This window comes from Triticum dicoccoides, chromosome 1B, assembly GCF_002162155.2.
Source record: "Triticum dicoccoides isolate Atlit2015 ecotype Zavitan chromosome 1B, WEW_v2.0, whole genome shotgun sequence".
NCBI classification, from domain to species: domain Eukaryota; kingdom Viridiplantae; phylum Streptophyta; class Magnoliopsida; order Poales; family Poaceae; genus Triticum; species Triticum dicoccoides.
This window is the reverse complement of record NC_041381.1, coordinates 651894619-651902503: the sequence shown is the minus strand read 5'-3', so window position 1 is coordinate 651902503 and position 7885 is coordinate 651894619.

The following is a 7885-nucleotide window of genomic DNA, read 5'->3' as shown; positions in this document are numbered from 1 at the left end:
ACACCCCACACACACACTAAGACTCCATCTCACACACACATGCTCTAGGCGGAGCATTTGTTCCTACCACCCTTCATCCAACCTTACCCGTATGATAAACAATCACCTTTATTTACTTGCATAACAAGGATGGATTCCACTTTACTTTAGTAGTCAGCAAACTTATCATCTGTACCCTTATAAAAAAACGAGTTGGCGATGATGGTGTGCCTGCCATCTTGTAATACAGACCATATGATCTATATCTGACGGATAGGAAGCAAACTATGATAATTTTACAAAAGATACCCGCACCTCTCTCCACATCATTATCTCCAGCAACCTCATTGCTCAGCAATTAAAAAAGGAATAAGTCTCTGGAACAATCTAGCATGCATGATGGCCGCTGCCGCCTGCCGGCGCCGTCCATCCCCATGCCGCCGCCCATTCCGACCACCGGTCACCACCACGCTCCACTTCTCCTCGCCTTATCTCTCATATTTCATTTTTTCGATAACATTCTCGAGAAACCAGTTTTTCGATAAAATTCTCGAGATATCATTAGTTTTTACACATGGGATTACTCCTGCATGGGTCAATCACAACAGGTGTTTTGTAAAAAAAATTCATATTGATGTTCCGTGCAATGCACGAGAATCTTGCTTGTAATTATAAAACGCAAATCACGAGCAGGAAGTGTCATTTTTTTTGACACAACCACGTTAACATGGCCAGGTAAATCACGAGCAGGAAAGAGAAGGGAAGCGGGCTGTGGAGTAACGTTTTTACCACAATTTCTTAGGAAACTGAGTGCAATAATTGAGTAGTTTTGCAAACTACCATTACTACTACACCTGAAAAGGTTAAAAACCTATACTCCCTTGCCAGCACGCGCTTCCCGCGTGAAACGGTCAGCGTCGCCCTGGAGCGTCAGTGCCACATTAATGCCCGGCCAGAGCGGAGGCGACCTCTCACTGGCGCCGGCTTTGAAGTGGCGCGACGGCCGAGAGAGCGCTGCTTCCCGGTGCACGCGACTGCTCCGCGTCGAGACTGGCCATAGGCCCTGTTTGGATCCATGGGTTAGAGTTAGTTTGAGCTAGTTGGGGCTTAAATAGCCCAAAAGTATCGAAGCATGAGGGTTTAAATTGGAGCAAGTTGCACCGAACCCACCAAAAAAACTATCCCACCCAACAGGTGCTAACTGGAGATAGTTCTCATTGGGACCACTGAAAAATCACTTTTCTCTCTCCATGAAGTGCATTTATTGTCAATCTAACCCTGTCACCCAAACACCTCCTTGGCTACAGTTAGTTCAGGGTTAGTCATGAGCTAGTCTAACCTCTAGCTAAGTTAGAGTATCAAACATGAGCAGTATAGGACATGCAAGTTGCTCAAAGCATACAAGCAAATTCGTACGTGAAAGGATTTTTTTCTTTTTGAAAACGGAACGTGAAAGGAATTTTTTTAGAATGCTCTTGGCATGTCGCTAACATGTGATAGTTAACCGACCTCAATAGACGGCAGAAACGCTAGCCCGCCGCCCTTTGATAGAGACGAGGAGGGAGAAGCGATACAGGCTGCTGGATTACTAGAGATAGGTGTCGCACGGAAGCCAAGAAATATGGTTATAGCGTGGATTAGCCATGTACTAGTATGATGTAACTACACTGGGCTGCCGTGTCTCATACTCTTCCAGTCAACTGTGGAGATGATTGGTTAATTTTATATCACTGAATAATATTAAATATTATGAGTGCAGACGCTCCACCACGAGGTTCCTTGCTCCTTCTCGGTCGTTCGGAATCTATGTTCTTCCATTCTATTTTTTTACGTGAACTTTGTTCATCATTTTGCCAACACGCGAGACATCTAGCATCAAGGCGCACGTGTTATGCAACGATCGTTCCATCTATATGAAGAACACGTGGCACTGGAACTACGAGACGGACATGTACCCAGGAGTGGACGTACGAACCCGAGTAATGTAGCACAGTAAGTGAAGTAGAAAGGCACAAATGGTATGAACATGCGTGGCATACAGGGTGTGTTTGGTTGCGTTCTCGTCTCAGCATAGTTGTTCCCTCTTCATGCATGCTCAACTCAACACCCCTCTTCATGCATGCTCTCTTCATGCATGCTTCTAGTGTATTTGTGCTAAACTACTGTGGACTCATGCACCCTCCATACACTCTACCAAACACACAAAAGTAGGTCGAGAAGGGAACTCTTGGGCGGCATTTGTCTCTTACTACGTACTACCACTAAATGTTGTACGTGCAATGCACGGTGATGTTATGGAGTACGTGCGTAAGTACTCTACTACTACTATATTAGTTGGAGGCACATATTAACTTTTATATTTGTTTACGTGTATGCCCTGAGACCTTTCAACTAGATGTGTCTTTCTCTCCAGGTCGCACTTTGTATTGTTCATACCACTAAGTACTACTACGTCTGGTCTCCGACCCAGAAGTGGAAGAAGTGGAGACGCTCTACCACGCATTTTTGCTGGGCTCTACCACGCTGTTCATGTACCACTCCTTTCGCTGACGTGTGGGACATCCAGCATGTGCTGTGTTTGGCACCCTTCATCGTAAGAGTTGAAACGCTAGCATTCATCAGAAATAAAAAATAATTATAAATCGGCAGTGATACTATTTTTTTGCGAACCAATCAGCAGTGATACTATACCACGCGGTTTCCTTGCTCCTCGATATCAGCAAGAATACTTCCGTTCGCCAACACGTGGGACGTCGACCATCCTGGTCCACATGCCATGCACGCAGAACTCCAAGGGAGAATCATCCAGGTCGTCGCGCCGCAGTAACAATGACTAATGAGCCGTCAAATCACTGGCCCACTTCCCACTTTGAAGTTGCTCGGACGAAGGAACCATCATGACTTCGTTGAATTCCGCTTCTTGAACAAAACTACTGTACCAACAGTACTGCTAGCTACAGTATTTACTCCAACAGAGGCCTCCTTTCGTTCATAGGATAGGAATATGAAAATCATAGGAAGTGAGATGACATGCATCTCAATTCCTATAGAGAAAGAGATGCCATTTGATGCATATGATAGGAATTTTTCCATTTAGTCTAGGCTAATGTACTGGTAATTTGCTCCAAAACTACAGTAGTAACTAGTAATACTGGTACATGCTCGTACTCAGACACAGACACACACACTAACTACTAGTACTACTACTTCTCACATGCTGGCCAGGCGCTGTCGTTATCCTACCTGGCTTTGTCTGCGACACCCCACCATGCTTGGATCTCCGCCGACCTCTCCGCAGCAGCGCGTGCGTCCTTTCTTTCTTACGGCGGCGGGCCTCTCTTTTCTTGAGTGCTTTCTGACTTTTCCGCTCCCTGTGTGCGGCTTTGGCCGCCTCTTGCTCTACCGCCCATTCGGCCTTAGCATCTTCAAATTCCTCCCACATAGTTGTGAGGTCGCGAGCGGCGATGAACTCGACACGGCGGGATGCCATCGCTTCCCTACCATTTTGTGTGTGTTCGTGGGCAGCGAGGAACTCGGCGCGGTGGGATGCCATCGCTGCCTTACCGGTTAGTGTGCGGCGCGGTGGCATGAACGACGCTTGGTGAGAGCTCTGGGGTGGAGTGGCCGGACAATCTTATAGTGCATTGGTTTGTCAAGAGCTCAAGGAGAGAAGACAAAGCAAATTAGGATTCCCCTTCAATCCTGGTCATTTATTACTGAGTAAAATGCATTAGCGGTCATCGAACTTGTCTTGATAGCTCACTTTGATCATTGTATACGAGATATGGTGATTATACGGTCGTTGGCTCAGCGTATAGCTCCGTATTTGTATGGTTGACCAGTCAAACAGTCCGCATGCGCCTCATCAGCTCGTGTTCTTTATCTATCTACGCGGGCCTACCTGTGAATGGAGAAAGAAATACTGTAAAAACCAAAATTATGCGTATGTGGGGAATCAAACCACAGACTCGTCGCTGCAACGCACCCTCGTCAGCCAAATGAAAATGAAATACTTCGCGTCAGACACTCATGCTCCCGCTGTCAAAGCATGCTAATGCATGCACGTCGCCCTCTAAATCAAAGTCCTGCTCATGGCGCAACGCAAATGGCAAGCCCATCACCTGTGCGCCCCGGCGGTGCCTGACATTACTGTTTAGACGTTTGATGGAGGCCTATGCGAACGCCGAGCATGTATTCACCTGGCTCAACAACAACGGTCATACTCGGACCGCCTTGCTCATGTATATCGTCCATCACAACGACAATCTATAAAACAACCTAAGCTAGAGAGGGTACTATGGTAGTATGGTACGGAGTATGTACTATTGTGAGCGACCGATCTTAGTGCCACTGCACACCGAAACCCCTTCCATCGCTAGCACGCGCTTCCCGCCTGAAACGGTCATCGTCTCTTCAGAATGTCAATGCCGCATTCACCGGACATAGCTATAGGTGCAACTGGTGTGTCACTGACATGCGGGACAGACGCCCGTTGGGTCCACATGTCAGTAACCCAAACGCATCTGCAGTTAAGTCACTGAAGCAGCGTCCGCATTCACGCCCGACGAACCTACTACGGCGCCGGTTGTCCATCCGTCTGCCGCGGCTCATTGCCATTCGCCCGCTATATTAACTTGAGCCCCAGCTCCCGGCCATAGCCAAAGACCCACACTTATTCTCCTCCGGTCCCTTCCTTCTGTCAGCACCACTTCAACCATGGACTCCTGGCGCTCCGAAGCTCTCTTGACGTACTGTCGCAGGAGCAGACGAGGGACATTGGCGGCTCCGCTCCGGGTGCGCTCCAAAGCTCTCTTCGACGTACTGTCGCAGGAGCAAACGAAGGAGATCGCCGGCACCCCCCGGGCCGCCTTCCGCCACCACGACCACGAAACCGGCGCGCGTGCGCGGGCGCAGCCGGCAGCGAGGAAGAGTAGTACATGGTAGGTCGCCGCCGCTCTGGTCCCGGGAAGGCCACCACTACTCCACTCAGTCGACGCCAAGCTTGGTGGGGTAAACATCGGCGGCCAATTAGCCGCTTGACGGCGACGTGGAGGCGGAAATCTTCATAACCTTGTGCTCCAGCCGGAGGAGGAGGTTATCGAGGCGGATGACGAGGAGGCAAAGGCAATGGCCGGCTTTCTTGGGTTCATGGCCGGACATGGTGGTCGGGTGCCAACGATCATTTAGATTAGGTTTACAGTAGGTTTAGTACGGTTTGTGCGAAATATGTAATGAATTTCGTCCAGTTTGTAGGAAAAGTTTTTGATGCGTCTCCAACGTATCTATAATTTTTGATTGCTCCATGCTACTTTATCTACTGTTTTGGACTATATTGGGCTTTATTTTCCACTTTTATATTACTTTTGGGACTAACCTATTAACCGGAGGCCCAGCCCAGAATTGTTGTTTTTTGCCTTTTTCAGTATTTCGAAGAAACAGAATATCAAACGGAGTCCAAACGGAATGAAACCTTTGGGATCATGATTTTCCAACCGAACGTGATCCAGGAGACTTGGACCCTACTCCAAGCAGTGCCAGAGGGGGTCACGAGGGTGGAGGGCGCGCCCCCCTACCTCGTGGGCCCCTCGACGCTCCACCGACGTACTCCTTCCTCCTATATATACATACGTATCCCTGAACGATCAGAAGAGGAGCCAAAAACCTAATTCCACCGCCGTAACTCCGCCGGAGGGGGCATCCACCACGGAGGGCTTCTACATCATCACGATAGCCCCTCCGATGAAGTGTGAGTAGTTTACTTCAGACCTTCGGGTCCATAGCTAGTAGCTAGATGACTTCTTCTCTCTTTTTGGATCTCAATACAATGTTCTCCCCCTCTCTCGTGGAGATCTATTCGATGTAATCTTCTTTTTGCGGTGTGTTTGTTGAGACCGATAAATTGTGGGTTTATGATCCAGTATTATCTATGGAAAATATTTGATTCTTCTCTGAATTCTTTTATGTATGATTGAGTTATCTTTGCAAGTCTCTTCGAATTATCCTTTTTGGTTTGGCCAACTAGATTGGTAGTTCTTGCAATGGGAGAAGTGCTTAGCTTTGGATTCAATCTTGCGGTGTCCTTTCCCAGTGACAGAAGGGGCAGCAAGGCACGTATTGTATTGTTGCCATCGAGGATAACAAGATGGGTTTTTTATCATATTGCATGAATTTATCCCTCTACATCATGTCATCTTGCTTACGGCGTTACTCTGTTTTTAACTTAATACTCTAGATGCATGTTGGATAGCGGTCGATGAGTGGAGTAATAGTAGTAGATGCAGAATTGTTTCGATCTACTTGTTTTGGACGTGATGTCTATATACATGATCATTGCCTAGATATACTCATAACTATGCTCAATTCTGTAATTGCTCAACAGTAATTTGTTCACCCACCATAGAATAATTATGCTCTTGAGAGAAGCCACTAGTGAAACCTATGGCCCCCGGGTCTATTCTCATCATATCAATCTCTATCACTTTATTTACTTGCTTTGTTCTTTACTTTTACTTTGCATCTATTTATCAAAAATACCAAAAATATTATCTCTATCAGATCTCACTCTCGTAAGTGACTGTGAAGGGGTTGACAACCCCTAAGCGTTGGTTGCGAGTTGCTATCATTTTGTGTAGGTACGAGGGACTTGTGTCTGGTCTCCTACTGGATTGATACCTTGGTTCTCAAAAACTGAGGGAAATACTTACGCTACTTTGCCGCATCATCCTCTCCTCTTCGGGGAAATCCAACGCAGTGCTCAAGAGGTAGCAGTTTTTGAAATGTAATGAATTTCATCCGGTTAATTTCATCCGGTTAATTTGAAATTTGCTTTGTTTGCACGAATTTTGTCCGGTTAGTTCATATAGTTGTCGAAAGGTATGCGGGTAGCATCGGATGGCATCCATCAGTGTCCTCGGACAGATGCCAGTGTAAATTTGTGCGCCAGCACTGGATATGCCCTAACTATCATGCTATAATCGCTAACAATCCTCCATTATTTGGCAGGGAACAGTTCACTAGTAGAAAAAGGGGCTAATCTGAGACACATTAGTGCCGGTTGGATTTTGAGCCGGCACTAATGTGTCCATTAGTGCTGGTTCCAACGGCTAGGCGGGCGGACATCATTAGTACCGGTTCGTGGGCAACAATTAGTACCGGTTGATGCCACAAACCGGCACTAATGATGCTGTGTCAGGCTGTGGGCCCTACGAACTCCTTTAGTACCGGTTCATGGCATGAACCGATACTAGAGTTTCTTATTAAGCTGATTTTTAGTCCCACCTCGCTAGGAGAGAGGTAGTAGGAGCGGTTTATAAGCCGTGAGTGCAGAGACGATGAAGGAGAGGCGCAATGCTCACCTGCAGCTTGCTTAGCTTCAAGCCTTTCGGAATAGAATAGATTGCATGGAGCTGTGTGCAGTGTAGTCTACCCTATTCCGAAAGGCTTGAAGCTAACTAACGAGCATTGCGCCTTTTTTATTTCTAATAACTTATTAGAACTCCGGACTTCTTGTGTTACGGCAAAAACTGGATGCACTTCGTGTACAAACTGGACAATCTCTTTCGAAGTATCGGGGCCGGTTTCGGACGAAAACTCATCTGTTACACCCGCACTTCATTTTTTAAACTTATTACAACTTCAGACTTTTTTGCGTTCAGTATGCACCATTCTAAGCCACGTCATCAATTTTCAACCCTTTCTGACATTATTTGCTCCCCTAGCACGAACCAGTACTAAAGAGGTTGTGGCAGGGCTATTTTTAGTCCCACCTCGCATAGGAGTATAGCATGTGCGAAAGAGTAGAGAGGGTCATGGCAAAAAAGAAAAAAACTATATAAACAAATTACTCAAAAATAAATAGAAGAAAACAAATAAAGCAGAAAAGAAAAAAACTATATATAAAGAAGAA